Consider the following 15,687-nt stretch of genomic DNA (forward strand, 5'->3'; position numbering starts at 1 on the left):
TGATCCTTAAAGGAGAGATTAAACTATATACTCTGATTTTCATCAAAAAAATCAGAGAGGACTTTAAAAAATAAAAATAAAAACAAGAGCTGAATTCCATCTGCTTAGAGCTTCCAGCATAAGGTGCTTCATTGTGTCCTACCACAGGAGAGGGATTTGTTGTGAATGGTTTATAATTGTTTGAGATGCAGCTCTGGATGCACTAATTCTTTGTACCTTTTATTCTATTAACCAATAAGGACAAGAGGAAAGATAGAAAGAGAATTCTCTTGGTTTCTCTCTTTGTCTTTTCTTTTCTTTGCAAGATTGATAATTAAATTGTTTCCTGGGGGGGGGGAATAAAGTTTGAAGAGCCTTGGTGGAGCAGTGGGCTAATGCCTCCTTAAGTAACACCAGCTGCCTGCAATTAGTGCAGGTTCGCATCCCACCAGGCTCAAGGTTGACTCAGCCTTCCATCCTTCCGAGGTAGGTAAAATGAGGACCCAGATCAGGGGTCAGCAACCTGAAACAGTGAAAGAGCCACTCGGAACCGGTTCCCCCACAAAAGGAAAAACTGGGAGCCACAAAAAATGTGTGCGCATGCGCGTACATGCACGCATGCGCAGAACAGGGTTTGGCTGAAGAGGAGCCAAGGTGAGATATGCATATTTGAATTGATTGGTTGAACTTTTTTAGTCCCACTTTTTTTCTTTTTTCTTTTGGACTGCACATGGCAGAGGACTGGGAGCCGCATGCGGCTCCAGAGCCACGGGTTGCAGACCTGTGACCCAGATTGTTGGGGGCAATAAGCTGACTTTGTAATAATGCCGCTGGGGGGAGGAAAGCCCTAATAAGCAGGCATATACATAGAATGAAGGCTATTGCTAAGCACATTTGATTTGTGCTTAGATTGTAAGCTGCCCTGAGTCTTCGGAGAAGGGCGCGATATAAATGGGATTAAAATTAAAATAAAATAAAAATAAAAAATAAAGTTACTTCCACCCTCCTTTCTCCCCACTATGTAGTGAGGGGAGGATGCTCAGGGAGTGAGTCCTTCTGTCTAAGCATATAACTTCCTTAATAAAATGGATTAAACTTTTCAGAGTTTAAGCATTGCATATTTTTGCTGATTTTCACTGAGCTTCATACTTCTCACCTATACTCTGTTAGGTAAAGGTTTATATTGAATGAACTGGAGGATTAAGGTTAAGTCAACATGTTCCCTTCAATTTTAAGAAAGCTTGGATAAGAAGAACCATCAAAATAACATTTAGACTACCGTTCCTCTGAAAGTTGATTCAGAATTGGGTGACTTTCATTGAACTGCAATTTTGTGGCAGGGCAGGAAATTAAGGGGAAGATAAATTGATTATGCAGATGCAGGTTACGTATGATACCAATTACAAATATCTTACCAATTAACATTTATAATGTATTAAAAATCCACTGTGTTTGTTGATACCTTTTCTGAAATTCCCTGAAGACTTTGATCGTGAGAGTTTGACAATTTCTTGCTTAGTGGCTTTTAAAATCATGATGGAATTTGATGAGAAATTCATTTCCACGGCATGGTCCCATGAATAAGGTGAGCACCAGATGGCAGTAAAGAGACACAGAAATCTAGTTGCGATCCCCCCCATCCCCCTCTTTTTTTGGCAGCCTAATTCTGACATTCTTAATACTGATACAACTTGCCAGTACCACTGAAAGTCTCTAAGCCTGTCAGAGAAGTTTGTGTCTGCACATCCTAAATACAACTTCAGGTCTGCTTTGTAAGTGTAATCACCTGCTCTATAACTAATGATTAATGGGCTCTATCTAAGAGGTTTGTTTTGGGACCCAGAGAGCTTTATTTCACCCCTGCTGCCAGTTCAATCCATAAATCACATGTGAGCTTAATTTGTTATATGCACTGAACCAGAATTTCACTCCTCCCCCATGTAATATTTTTTGGTCATTCTGATCCCTTGTTTCTCAACTTCTCAACTTTAACAGGTGTGGATTTCAATTCCCCAAATTCCCCAGCTGGCATGGGGAATGGAAAGGGTTTCATGATACTTCCATGACCTTACTTGACTATCTTGTTAATAATACACAGTAATAGCGGTGTAATGACAAAAAATTCTTTCTAGAGCAAGCTCCAAAGAGACAAATAGCCAAGCCAGAAGAACACAATTGGGAGGATCCTGTCAGCCACAGAGAAACCTCTCTGTTAGCTCAAATGAAAGACGAGCAAGCAAAAGCAATGGATTTTCTCAGGTAAGGAACTTAGGAAGATTTATTTAGGATAAAAGTATAAATATCTCTCTGTGTCTTTCCATATATATACATACAATGTGTGTGTGTGTGTGTGTGTACCGTGTTTCCCCGAAAATAAGACCTATTCCCCAAATATTTATTAATTTATTTATTTATTAATTTAATTTGTATACCGCCCTTCTCCCGAAGGACTCAGGGCCCTAGCTTTATTTTTACATGTGCGCCTTATATAAATCCTACCCCCCAAATAAGCCCTAGTTAAGACCCTGCCTATTCCATCCCACCATCTGGTTGCATGAGGTGGGACGAGTGCATGCGTAAAAATCAAGCTAGGGCGGGGGTTGGGTGGTGGAGCTGCCCCATGCGCTCTGCACCTCTGCTTACCTCAGGACCGCCGAAGCCAGACCTCCCGTGCCCTGACAAACTGCCTCGCCTCATGGCGGCAGCACCAACAGCCCCATCCAGCAGGAGCCCGCATGGCCGCTGCCAGCCCACTTCTTCAGCCACTTGCCATTGCTCACACACATCACCCCTGGCCTTTGTTTTGCCGGCAGAGGCCTTCAGAAAAGGCCTCTGCTAGTGAAACGGAGGCAGTGGGGTGACGTGCGCATCAACCCGGAGCTCTATTCTGGGCTGTAGAGGCCTTTCCTGAAGGCCTCTGCCGATGAAATGGAGGCTGGGGGTGACGCATGTGAGCGGCGGCAAACAGCTGCAGAAGTGGGCCACCACTGGCTATGGTGGAGCCTTGGTGGAGCAGTGGGCTAATGCCTCCTTAAGTAACACCAGCTGCCTGCAATTAGTGCAGGTTCGCATCCCACCAGGCTCAAGGTTGACTCAGCCTTCCATCCTTCCGAGGTAGGTAAAATGAGGACCTAGATTGTTGGGGGCAATAAGCTGACTTTGTAAAAATGCCGCTTGGGGTGTGTGTGAAAGCCCTACTAAGCAGGAGAATGAAGGCTACTGCTAAGCTTGTAAGCCGCCCTGAGTCTTCGGAGAAGGGCGGGATATAAATGGAATTAAAATTAAAAAAAAATGCAGGCTCTGTTGGACAGGGCTGTTGGTGCCGCTGCCATGAGGTGAGACAGTGGGGAAAAATGAAAATAAGCCCTAATGCCTCTTTTGGAGGAAAAAAAAAGACTTATTTTCGGGGAAACACGGGCATGTATATGTGTTTATATATGTCTGTGTATATACATGTGTGTATGTATATATGTGTGTAATCTATTTAAACACACACGTGTATTTGCACCTTTATATTTATAAATTTATAAAAGAGATTGGCCAACCATTTGTCTGAAATTGTATAACATCTACTTGTGTAGGGAGTTGGATTAGAAAACCTTTAAGATCCCTTCCAACTCTTTTGTTCTGTTTTTCTGTTACTGGTTCTAGCAAGGAATCAATAAAAATATACTGGTGAAAACAATGAAGAATAAGAGAAAAGGTTAAACACTGTAAAATGTTCTACATTTGCACTCCTGACTAGAATCTCATCAGACCTATTTCTAACTCTGAAATTAGTATTTGAAATATTTATCTGTTTGCCTGTTTGTTGTTAAGCAAATGGATCAGATGGCAAGGGTTGAAAACAGTAGGTGTATTCTTAAAGGAGAATAATAGAAGAGTTTAATGTGAGATTATGTGAAATCTGAGTACACGTTCTTATGTTTTACTTAACAGAGTAGAGAGAGATAAAGGCAGATATCTTTAAAATTAAACAATGAATAAGAAGAAATTGCTGGATTGTATTTCACCTTCTGGATCGCAAGAATGTTATTTGAGGCCTAGTGAAATAGTTTTTAATCATTTCCTGAAAGTCAGCTAATCTAGAAAGATGAGTTAGAACAGACTGACAACTCCAAATATTGAGTAATTTCAGAATTATTGATTAGATATCTTTAGGCCGTGAACTGAGCATTTACAGCCTCCCATTTAGAGATCCAGCTATCTAGCAAGATCTGTAATTCAAAGACAGAAAATATTCTTGGCATTTAGGCTGTCCCTGGTTCACTTCTTGGTATCTCCACTTGAAAAAATCTGAAAGCAGTTGACGAGATCTTTATTTAGATCCTGCAAAGCCATTTACAGTGTGCATAGATAGGGCTGGGTAAGCCAAAGATTGGATTTACTAATTTCATACATTTCTTTTGTGATACACCAATCCCCAAATTTATCTGAGTTGATCAAGGCCAAATTAAATGTCAAGGCAAGCATGAGTGTCCAAATTATTGTGTCAGAATCCATTTATATCATATTCATAAATGTATGTTTAAAACATTATTCCATGGATTCTGCCATCTCCCGAGGAGGAGGGAACGAATGTGTATTGAGCCTGTATTAGGCATTTCAAAGGAAAAGAGAAGCCTGTTCTGAACCAGCCCTCTTCCGGCCTTGTAGTAAGGCAAACCCCTATTCAAACAGAAGAGACTGGAGAGCGTCCAAGGCTGAAAAGCGTTTGCCAAGATTTAATAGTCATTTAACAGAACAAGAAACAAAAACACAGGAACTTGAATCCTCAAGCAGAAGGGTTGCTTTCAGCAACCAGCCCCTCCCCAAACACTCCTTTTATTTAGAGTTCAGGGCGTGGTCTCCCTGTGCCTCCTCCCGAGGAGTCCCACAGCCTTTCTTTGTTTGTTCCTGCTCGACTGCCTCCTGCGTCGGGCGTCCTTGAACAGGGCCAGCTGTGGGTCATCATCCTCCGCACTATCGGGCTCACGCAGCTGAGAAGAGGTCCCCGGCTGAGGGCTCTGCAAAGCCTCCAAACCATCATCAGCCGGTTCGTCTCCCTCCTCCCCCTCATCTGAGTCATCCGATACATCGGAGCCGGCTGTCGGACCCACAGGCTGGCCCTGAGTCACAACAAAGCCTTTTGAACTGGGGGAACAAAAGGGGGGTTAGGGTAGGAGCATCTGGCTTGTGTCACGGAAGAGAGCAATAAACATAAAAGGTCCTAAGTTCCTTTTTCCCACGAGAGGGATGATACGAGGTAAATGATGGGGGACTGACCAAATGGGGTTAAGGGGGGGGGGGGTTGAACCGGGAACTCTTTATAAGGGTTTAGTTTGTAGAACAATATTAAGTCCTGTCTTGTATTCCTACAACCAAGCATGTCATAGTAAAGATTCCTTTTGGACTAAGATTTGGCTCCAAGAGTTTTGTCTTCGTAAGACGTGGTTTGGGGTGGGTCCTGACATATTGTTTATATCATTGATATGCAGCTTTGTCTCTGATGGAGGGGAATATTTGTAGATCAGGACTGAACTGTGGGTCCTTGATGCTCTCTGAGTTTGGTTGTTTTCTTGCAGCGTTTTGTTAAGTAGCATTTAGGTAACAAACTAGGTAATAACATCAGTGCCAGAAGGAGGTGAGGCTTGTTCTCATTTTATATACCTAGTGGCTTGCCCTGTCAAGGTGGGTGGGAGTGATCTTGGTCGCTCCCTGACTAGGCTGTTGTTTATTGTTAGCTTGTTTGTCTGGCTTGGTAGTTTCTTGATTGGGGTATTGTGTACTTCTCAATGGCTGGTCTAGTGTAAATCTAGTGTAAATCTAATGTTAATCTCTGCTTATCTGGATGTTGGTTGCTAATGAGGAGTTGTTTGGGTCTTTTTGTTTCCTTTTTGGCTTTCAGCTGTATCTCTTGTAGATGTATTTTGTAAATGATTATGTGTAGATATTGTTTATCTATATGTGCCTGTTGATGGTAGCTTTGTCTGTCTTTCTGTGTATACCTGATTACAATAGCAGTGAATGGTGATTGGACATTTAAATGTTCTTCTTGGAACATTTTTATTTAAATCAAAGGGGATCTGATAGTTTTCTGGTATTTGCTGTGATGTCTTTTTCCCCCCCTTGTATTTTATTTTGCATGGATGATAAAGGTCCTGGGGAAGTCCCTGGCATTGCTGACCCAGTTTATTCATGTTCCAGCCATCCTCAATTAAATGAAGGCGGGGGAGCCACTGTTGAATGCTTGTCTTCTTGATCATATGATATTTCTACTCCTAAAGTTAGGGTGTGTGTTTTTTCCCAGCAGAAGACAAATCAGCCAGTATGATGCTGTCAGGGCTCAGTCATCACATCTCCTGGGAGAATGTAAGAGTCAAGAAACTTGGAAACTTTCCAGAGAAAAACCAGAATGTCAGACGCCTGTGCCAGCTATTGAAAAAGAGAAAGAGTCTGAACAAATAAGAGTAGGTGGTATCTTTTTGCGTGTAACTATACTGGAATCCTCAGTTCACGTTTTCAAATGAGAATATAGAACAGATAATTAGGGAATTTCCTTGACATGATGGCAGTTTGATTTAAAGGAGAAAAGCAAAATGACTTGAGAGGAAAATATGGTCCCCAAAACTAGTGGCTTTGTTTATTTTTTTTAAAATAAGAATTTCTCCCAGCTTGACACCTTCCTCATCATCCATAATTTCCCATCTGATATGGACAAAGATTAAGGTCTAATGTAAATACTCCAGAAATCGTGGCTGCTCCATTACCAGAGATTTTTAAGAAGGGATTAGACAGTCACTTGTCTGAGATGGTATAGGTTCTCCTGCTTGAGCAGGGGACTGGACTAGAAGACCTCCAAGGTCCCTTCCAGGTCTATTCTATTCTATTCTGTTCTACTTAGTCTTCCATCAGAAATAAGTTGTTCTCTTTTTTCCCCCTTGAAAACAATCTCTGCTTTCTAATGGCAGATGTTGAAGAAGCAAATTGCAGGCCTACAGGAGGAGTTCAGGAGAAACAAGATCCACTGGCAAGCTGCCCACAGCAGGCTAAAGAGTCAAGTGGAAGCACTCACCAAACAGAACCTGGAGCTCCAGGATGAATTTGGAATCTCTGAGCATCAGAAGATGGAAACCCAGAGAAAACATGGGGCAGTGGATGTTATTAACAGAAGATCAGAAACACCGGTACTATAAACAAGACTTTTATTAGAGGTTAATGCCTTGACTCCCTTCCCCATGCTTGCTTCAAACTGAAGACTAGGGATCTTGCAAAATATTCCATTGGTAACAGATTATTCTCTAGTCCAATGCTGTTCAGACCAGCTTCAGAACTCCCCCTAATGACCTTGCAATCCATCTAACCAGCATATCAATTCTTACGGAGGTGTTAGTGGTATTGGAGCAATTAAAAAGCTGGGATTTATTTCATATGTCTGCCAGGACAAGAAGCTAGCCTTTTCTTTTCTCACCAAGGAGTTGGCTGCTACACATGTGGCCTTAGCTTTGTTTGTTTGTTTGTTTTTCCAAATTCAGGTGTACTGAGAATCACCACTGGCTATATTTCACTCATTTCAACCATTTTTATTGTTAATGAAGCATTTCCTCCCCAGCTTTCTGCAGCTATCTTGAGAGGGACATCCTCCCAAGAGTCTGTAGAAGAGAGAACATTGCAGGGTAACCACAAGAGTCTCATTGATGTCCATGTAAGAAGGAAAATATCATTTGATGATTTAGCTCATAACGATAATGCCCAGGTAAGTCATGTAATCATGATGATGGACAAAAAAAAGGAAAAAATAATGTTTTCAACATATAAGGAGCAGGCACAATTTGCATTGTATTGTAACTGGACTATGGAGGCAGAGGCTGAAATTCCCATATGAAATGAAAGCTGATGTGGTCCAAAGGTTAATATACTAAGCTAGGTGTAACAAGATCTTAATTTGAATCTGGCTGCTTCTATGACCTCGTCAGGATTCCTTGTTTCCCTCTTAGCCTTGGTTCAAACATCTTTAATATGGATTTCTATAGAAGGAGCTATTTTTATTCACCCTGATGTGTTGGGGCTATAATTCACAAAGGCCACTCGGGCTGGTAGTTTTGGGAATTGTAGTCCCAGGATACTTGGAGGGCTCTAGGGTAGAATGTTTACTTTGCCAGTTGTAAAGCTTACAGGGTTTGGCTAAGGGCACTGAACTCTAAAAACACAATATAAATAGATGGTCACCATTGTCATCATGGACTTCTATTATCTGAACTGTTATTTCTTAGTTGCACCTTTTTCTAATAGGGACCACAAAAGGTAACTTCTTGTAACTACTTCTAATGTCTTTTAGGCAACCAGAAGAACATTGCTGAGGTCTGAGTCACAGAAAACCGCAAGAGGAGAACAAAGAACAAGGAGCCCATCTAAAATGCTTAATAATAGGAGTTTAACCCCTTCTGGTCAGAGGACACCTCATCAAGCACCATTTCAAATTCAGAAAGTAATGTGGATTCCCCATATAGACCTTTTCCTTTAGCACTTCTGTGTAGCCACCTTTGCCAGATTTCTGTGCAGCATGCAACTTTGTTTAAAGAAAACTAAGGAAGGAAGGAAGGAAGGAAGGAAGGAAGGAAGGAAGGAAGGAAGGAAGCAAGCAAGCAAGCAAGCAAGCAAGCGAAATTTAGATAAAGCTTGTGTATTTTCTCTAGGCAAAGAATCAGTCCGAAGTAATAGCTTGTGAGTCTAGTGCAGCAGTCTAAGGTTTGTTCATGTCTTAGTCTGTGAACAACCTGAGGACATATCCCCAGGTTATCACCTCTCCCATGCAATGGTCACTCCAAAGCAATTAGAAAACAACCTTGAAATCCTGAACACAGGCAGAAAACATGTCATGAGCCCATCATTGCTACTCCAGTTGATCCGTTCAAGTGTTTAAGGGTTGTAAATTCAAGGAGTGCTGCATCCGGAATTGCCACCAGTAATTCAACAAATAATAAAATAAAGCAATAATAATAATAATAATAATAATAATAATAATAATAATAATAATAATAATAATAATAATAATAATAATAATAATAATAATAATATAATTTCTACCTCAACTGAATAGGAAATGAAATAAACTATTACTACTCCTCTCCCCTTCCATGTTTATAGTTTCTGTCATGTATTTGCTTATTTTCAAAATACTACAGAGCTTCTTATGGTGGGATACTTGTAAATGAATGTAAAATTGTCTTTCCTTTTGCATTTTGCAACCTGCAGCGGTGAAGTGATTGATAGCTTGCTGTAAACTTGCAACCAAGCATTTTTCTCTGTAGCTGTAACCCTGGTTTTGTGTTGTGGGAGGAAATGCATTTTCAGCGATGCCAACAATAAGACATTGATGTTCTTGGGCTAGTCTGGCGTGGGCAGCTTGAGTCCAAGACAAAGGCCATGAGGCCATGGAAGAGTTCTCTGCAGTGTCAAAACCAGAAGCTCAACAGAGTTTGAACTCTGAACAGCAAATGCCAGCTTTGTTGTCCTTTCAGCTAAACCTATTCAAGCTTAAATGTTTTTGAGAGATGAGTTCCAAAGTGAGCAATTCTTTGTGCTGTCACCAGATATGATACTTTAGGGGTCCTTAGCTGTGTGGGAAGTTTTCTTTGCATTCAAACACAAATAGAGCACCTCGTCATCTTTAAGATCTTACTGCTCAGACTATTTTGATTAGCAGCTGCATGTACGAAGATGGTTTGTCTGAAGATGTTGAACGTAATGCCAGAATGCCATCGCCCTGGGCCCTTCTAATTAACTAGCTGTTTTTGACTTTTATTTCGGACATCTTGCGAATAGTATAGGTAGTCCTCAGCATACGACCACTACTGAGCCCAGCATTTCTGTTGCTAAGTGAGACAGGTGTTAAGTAAATTTTGCCACATTTTATGACCTTTCTGGCCAAAGTGGTTAAGTGAATTGCTGCAGTTGTTAAGTTAGTAATATGGTTGTTAAGTGACTCTGGCTTCCCAATAGACTTTGCGTGTCAGGAGATTGCAAAAAGGGATCACATGATCCCAGACATTGCAACCGTCATAGATATGAGTCAGTTGCCAGGCATCTGAATTTTGATCACATGACCAAGGGGGAATGCTGCAATGGTTGTAAGAGTGAAAAATGGTCATAAGTCACTTTTTTAGTATTGTCACTTTGAACAGTCACTACATGAATTGTTGTACTGTATGTTGAGGACTACCTGCTATACTAATAGTGTTGGAGAGTATCATAAGCTTTTCTAAGTGGCTGGCTTCTAGACCTATGGGTAAAAATTCAAAAGGAGGAGGAAAACTAGGACGATTATTGCCTGCTGCTTCCCTTCTTTGACTGAAGCACTTCTTTATTGGCTTCATCACTCCTATTTCCACAGCATCTTTGCACTGTTGCATGAGTGTTCTCCCCTGCTTTCTTCCTTGTTGTAGACCAGGGGTCCCCAACCCCTGGTCCGTGGACCAGTACCGGGCCGCAGCATGCCATCACAAACAAGGAAAGCCCCATCCACAGGATGCAGGCAGCACACAAAACCACGCCCCCTCTGGTCCGTGGAAAATCCTCTCTCCCTGTAATCGGTCCCTGGTGCCCGAAAGGTTGGGGAACCTCTGTTGTAGACCATCCCCCCCCCTTGAGCCAACCAGTGCCCTTCCTCTGGCCAGTCAAGGAGCACAAAAGTGCCCCATCCCAATGTTGGCTCTTCCCTCACCATGTTTTTTATTGAAGCTGAGAGAAACGTCGGCCTGCCCTTCTGCTGGGTGACAGAGCAACCTCTCTGGGCACTTGAGGAGGGAGAGAGGATAGGGTGAAGACACCGTGGTGTCGCCATGCCAGGATGACAGGAAAGGGCAGAACGTCTAAGCTGCAGAAGCAGGTTAAGGCAAGAGTTCTAGAGAATGGATTCGCCTGTCTTGAAGATCCAGAGGAAACCTGGTCAAACTGTATTTGTGTCGTGTTCTCTAGAACTGAAGCTCTCTACATAAGCCTCAGGGGCATGGTGCCAGTTTCTGACTGGCACAGCCTTATTGTGGAAAGGTCTTTAGGACCTGTTTGTTGGGTCCTCAGTATAGAGGGAAAGTCTGCCTTTTGGGAATACCGGTATATCTTCTGATTGTCTATAAAACCCCCAATATCTGCATGATTAGAACAGCTTTACCCTACCTGATAAAATAGTTAGGAAACAACTTTAAGAACTAAATATTCTGGCTGGGACTTTGAGAACGTATACTGAATAATGCTACTATAACTACTGTTCTTAATTTTGTGTCAGTCTTGCTTTCATTGAAAGTGGACAACTCTTTATTACATCTAGACTTTTCAAGTAAAAGTGTGTGCAAAAATGTTTTTATTTGTTAAAAAAAATGTCTCTTTGCTATAAGGCCTCCCCTCAGTTCACTTCTGACCAGCAACAAAACCATGGAAGAAACACACCCATAGCAGTGTCTAACCTGTGCATAAACAAGAATGCGGCTCCATCCTTGTATGTAAAAGGTAAGATATGTGTAAAAAGAAGGCATCTAGTAATTGAAGAATGGATTCCTTTTGCTAGCTAACAGCAACAGACTGCATTGGTTTAAAAATGGGTTCTGAATGATCTGTGCTTTGCTGTGTCAGTCGCTAAGCATTTTAACCTATCGATATTTGAATTCCTTTAGGCAGATGCTCTTCCACCTCAGGTACTTCAGAAGATGCAGCATTTTCAAACAGCCTAAATACTGACATTTTAAACTCCACACCCTTAACTGATGTGGAAATCCAGGTATGTTTACATACAAATATTAAAGAGTCTCTTTAAATGTAGAGAATGTTTCTATAGTTCTGCTTTAAAATAACACCCTCCCAAACCAAGGGAGAAGCTTCTTTTCCTCAAAAGTCAAATCAAGGTGGGTTTCTCATCATCTCAAGTGATTTAGTTGCTTAATGTCTCTGCAGATGATGGAAAATGTTGACCATAAAAGGGCTCAGAGGTTCAAGAAGGCCTCCAGGCCACAGAGTGTCCCTGCAAATGGAAGGAAAACACCTGAAGGCAATCTTTCAACATTTGAGAAGACTGAAAAAAAGGTTAGGGTCCCTAAGGTTTCATCTGTTATATTTCCTTCGTATGCATCTATTGTCAAATCAGCATCTTTCCTGGGATGATGGATATATTTGGAATGAGGGTGAAGGCTCGTTCTCTGAGCTTGTGAGTTGGTTTCCGAACGTTTCGTTACCAGGCTAGTTAACATCTTCAGAGGCGTTTAGGGAATGTCTGTGTCAGTGCTCTTCTGTTTATAAGGGCTTCAGGTGTGGGTGTGTCAAATGAGGGTCTTGTGATGGGTCAGATGTGAATCATCAGAGAGGCTTGTGGTGGGTCTTATGGTGGGGAGGTTACTTCAGGTCAAGGTCATTGGAGGGTATGAATAATCAGTGGTTCAGGTATGAGTCATCAGTGAGAGGCTGGCGAGGGGTCTTGCGATGGGGAGATTACCTCACGTCAGGGTCACTGGAAGGTGAACTGCTGAGAGAGGGGAGAGAGGGCTTGCGTGGGTTGGTTGTGGGTTGGTGCTGTCTCCTGTTGGCTGTGTGATTGATTTGGATTCTGAGGGGTTCATAGGCTGGTTGTAGATCAATGTGTCTCCTGATGGAATTCCTTGCAGGCTTCCATGAAGTAGTCTGGTAACGAAACGTTCGTAAACCAACTCACAAGCTCGGAGAACGAATCTTCCCCCTCATCCTACACCTGAGCTACAGATATTCACCACATATTTGGAATCTTGTAGGATCTCTGATGAGTGGCTGCCATGGTGATTATCACCAGTTTAAAAAGAAAGGATTTCCCTCTTGTTATCTTTCTTTGCTATCAGCCCTACCATAAGTATAGATTTCCACTAGCTCAACAGACTCAAGGTATTGTGTTCAAAATTGACTCGATCCCTACATTAAACTAGTGTTAATTGTGGCTCAGTGATTTGATCTCACAATTTGTGAAAGAATTTTGCCTGTCACAGTGATATGGAAATGTCTTATTACATTTGGTCTTCTCTGATTTGGAGTGAGTAACAAAATACTCCTAGGATGAACAGAGAATTTTTCTTCAAGGTTAATGTTCCTCAAGATGAATTTTATTTTTCCTGCTGTTTTAGCTTTTTTACACTGCCACCATAAATACTTAGATGCTTGTTGTGGAATAATAATTCCATGCCCAATGAGTAGAGGAGGCCAACAGATAAAAAGAAAAGTTTACTCTGTAATAATAGGTAAACTAGCCCTGAAAGAGCAGATGGTTACAGTTCCCATAAACATACCTGGCGTGATGTGTCCATTTCTTATTGCTTTTGTCTGAAGTGGATAAACTTTATAGTTTTTGCATACAGTCTTTTGAAATTTATTTATTTTATTTATTTTATTTTTATTACATTTGAAATGCTGATACATGCTAATTTATTACTTTGATTTTCTTATCTGTTTAGAGACAATAGATATTTTTTCTTGAAGGCTTTTCTTGTTTTCTTGTATGTTCAATAAATACTAGGATAATCTTGCTCTATTTTTGAGATTGTTTTTTACAAGAGTCCTCGTGAATTATCACGTTTTCCAACATACTTAAATTCCATCCAAACTGAAAAAAAATCTGTGTTGGCCACTAGAAGAAATAGTTTTTCTGTGTTAGTATTATATCAGGTTTGCCTATGATTTATTGCCTTTATTTCCTCCACCTCCTTTTGGGGAAATATCTTGTCCTTTGGATATTGGTTTTGTTAAAATAAGTTATTCTTCCCAAATTCATTCATGTTTAATTGCTGATGGTTTTTTTTTTACAAAGCCAACATTTCTCAGAAGAGCATCATCCTGTATTGAAAGCAAAGTTGGTGCAGAAGTGAAAGAAGAAATTAAGTACCTAGATGGAAAGGTAAGGCATTTTAGATGTATATATAAAATCAACCAATGTTATACATATTCTACATTAAATGCCTTAAATTACAAATATGGACTTTGGAAAGCAGTACCTGCTTGAACCCATGGTTCTTGTTCTCTCTGTCTCTCTCACTCACAAACACACACACACAGAGAGAGAGAGAGAGAGAGAGAGAGAGAGAGAGGAACACACACACATACACACACCTGCTCAAGACATTTACTGAAATCCTAAATCACTGTTAACTGGACATAGACTACAAGGAGACATGGCACCTTTCTTCACTGCTACCATATCTGTGTGTGGTTGATACTGACATCAACTGTTATTCTGTTTCATCTATGAAACCAAGAGGAATAGTGAAGTTTATTAGTGTTAGTGCAAATTACAGACTGAACTGTGAAGTCTGTGTGTATTTGTATTCCTGAAGATGCTTTCAAAAAAAGGTAACTGGACTTTATTGATTTTTCTTGACAACATTTCGCTCCTCATCCAAGAGGTTTCTTTGGTTCTAACTAGCTGGTGGGAAGTGCGTAGGATTAAGATCAAATCAAGAAAGTCCAGTTGCCTATTTGAATTCACCATTGGGACAAACGTGGCCTGGATGACTAAGAACCTCTGTGGATGTGTCTATGGTATATATGTGCACATGGATATGATTCATTCTGTGTCTTCATCTTTCCCATTTCAAATGTCTCCCAAATCTTCACTCCTCTGTTGCTTTTTGACTTTTATGGTGGTTCAAAATGTATCCCAGCCATTTTGAGCTGCAAACAAAGAAAAGAATGTGGGCCCAAAGAAAAGAATGTAATATGGATCAGGGAAGCTGTTTAAGGTCAAAGATGTGGGTATTGTGATTAGCTTCAGAACAATGCAGGTTCAATTTGCTGGATAAAATGGAACTGCCTTTTATACATAGCCTTAATTTGAGGTTGTACTGGGCGTGCTGCGCAGTTAGTTTCATTTGGCACATGTTTTGAAAAATTTATTTGCTGGAAGTGTATTCCCCATCTGCTCTCTGAGAGGTCTTGCATGATCTCCTGGGTGCTCCTTCTTCCCGTACAGCTGGTTTGGGTACAAGGGGAGTCACATAATGCAAAAATTAAACTATTACAGGCATATGTCTCTGCCATATGGCAATTCATCAACGTGCAAATTGGAGCACCCCATGCAGGACTGGAAGTCTCCAAGGAGATGCAGATTATGCTGACTTGTAGAGAAATTGAATTTATAATGCAATTTGTGCCAGTCATGAATCTCGTAAAAACAGCATTTGTGACTGGCAGCAGGATTCTTTCTCTCCACTGTGAAGCCTTTTAAAGAAACCTTGAGATTGTTGTTCATACATTTATTGAAAGATATTGAAATTTAGCTTTGCAGAATGTTGCATGTTACATCTGTCCCCAAAACCGTTGGAGCAAAGAAGGAAATGCAACTGTAACATAGGGCAAGCATCTGAAAAGCAGCTCAAATATAATAGGAATAACAGGTCAAATATATCCCTTTATACAAAGCTTTATAATAAAAGTTTATATCTATATCTATATATATCTATATCTCTCTCTATATATATATCTCTATCTCTATCTCTATCTCTATCTATCTATCTATCTATCTATCTATCTATCTATCTATCTATCTATCATCTATCTATCTATCTATCTATCTATCTATCTATCTATCTATCTATCTATCTATCTATTCCTTGATAAGAATAAAAATACAAATCCCAGGCATGTTAAAATTAACAAACAAATGAACACTGGGATAGAATTAAAAACTAAAACAGTTTTTATTGCTGAAAAATCAAGCTTTCGTTG

This window comes from Vipera berus (genome assembly GCF_964194415.1).
Source record: "Vipera berus genome assembly, chromosome: 1".
NCBI classification, from domain to species: Eukaryota; Metazoa; Chordata; class Lepidosauria; order Squamata; family Viperidae; genus Vipera; species Vipera berus.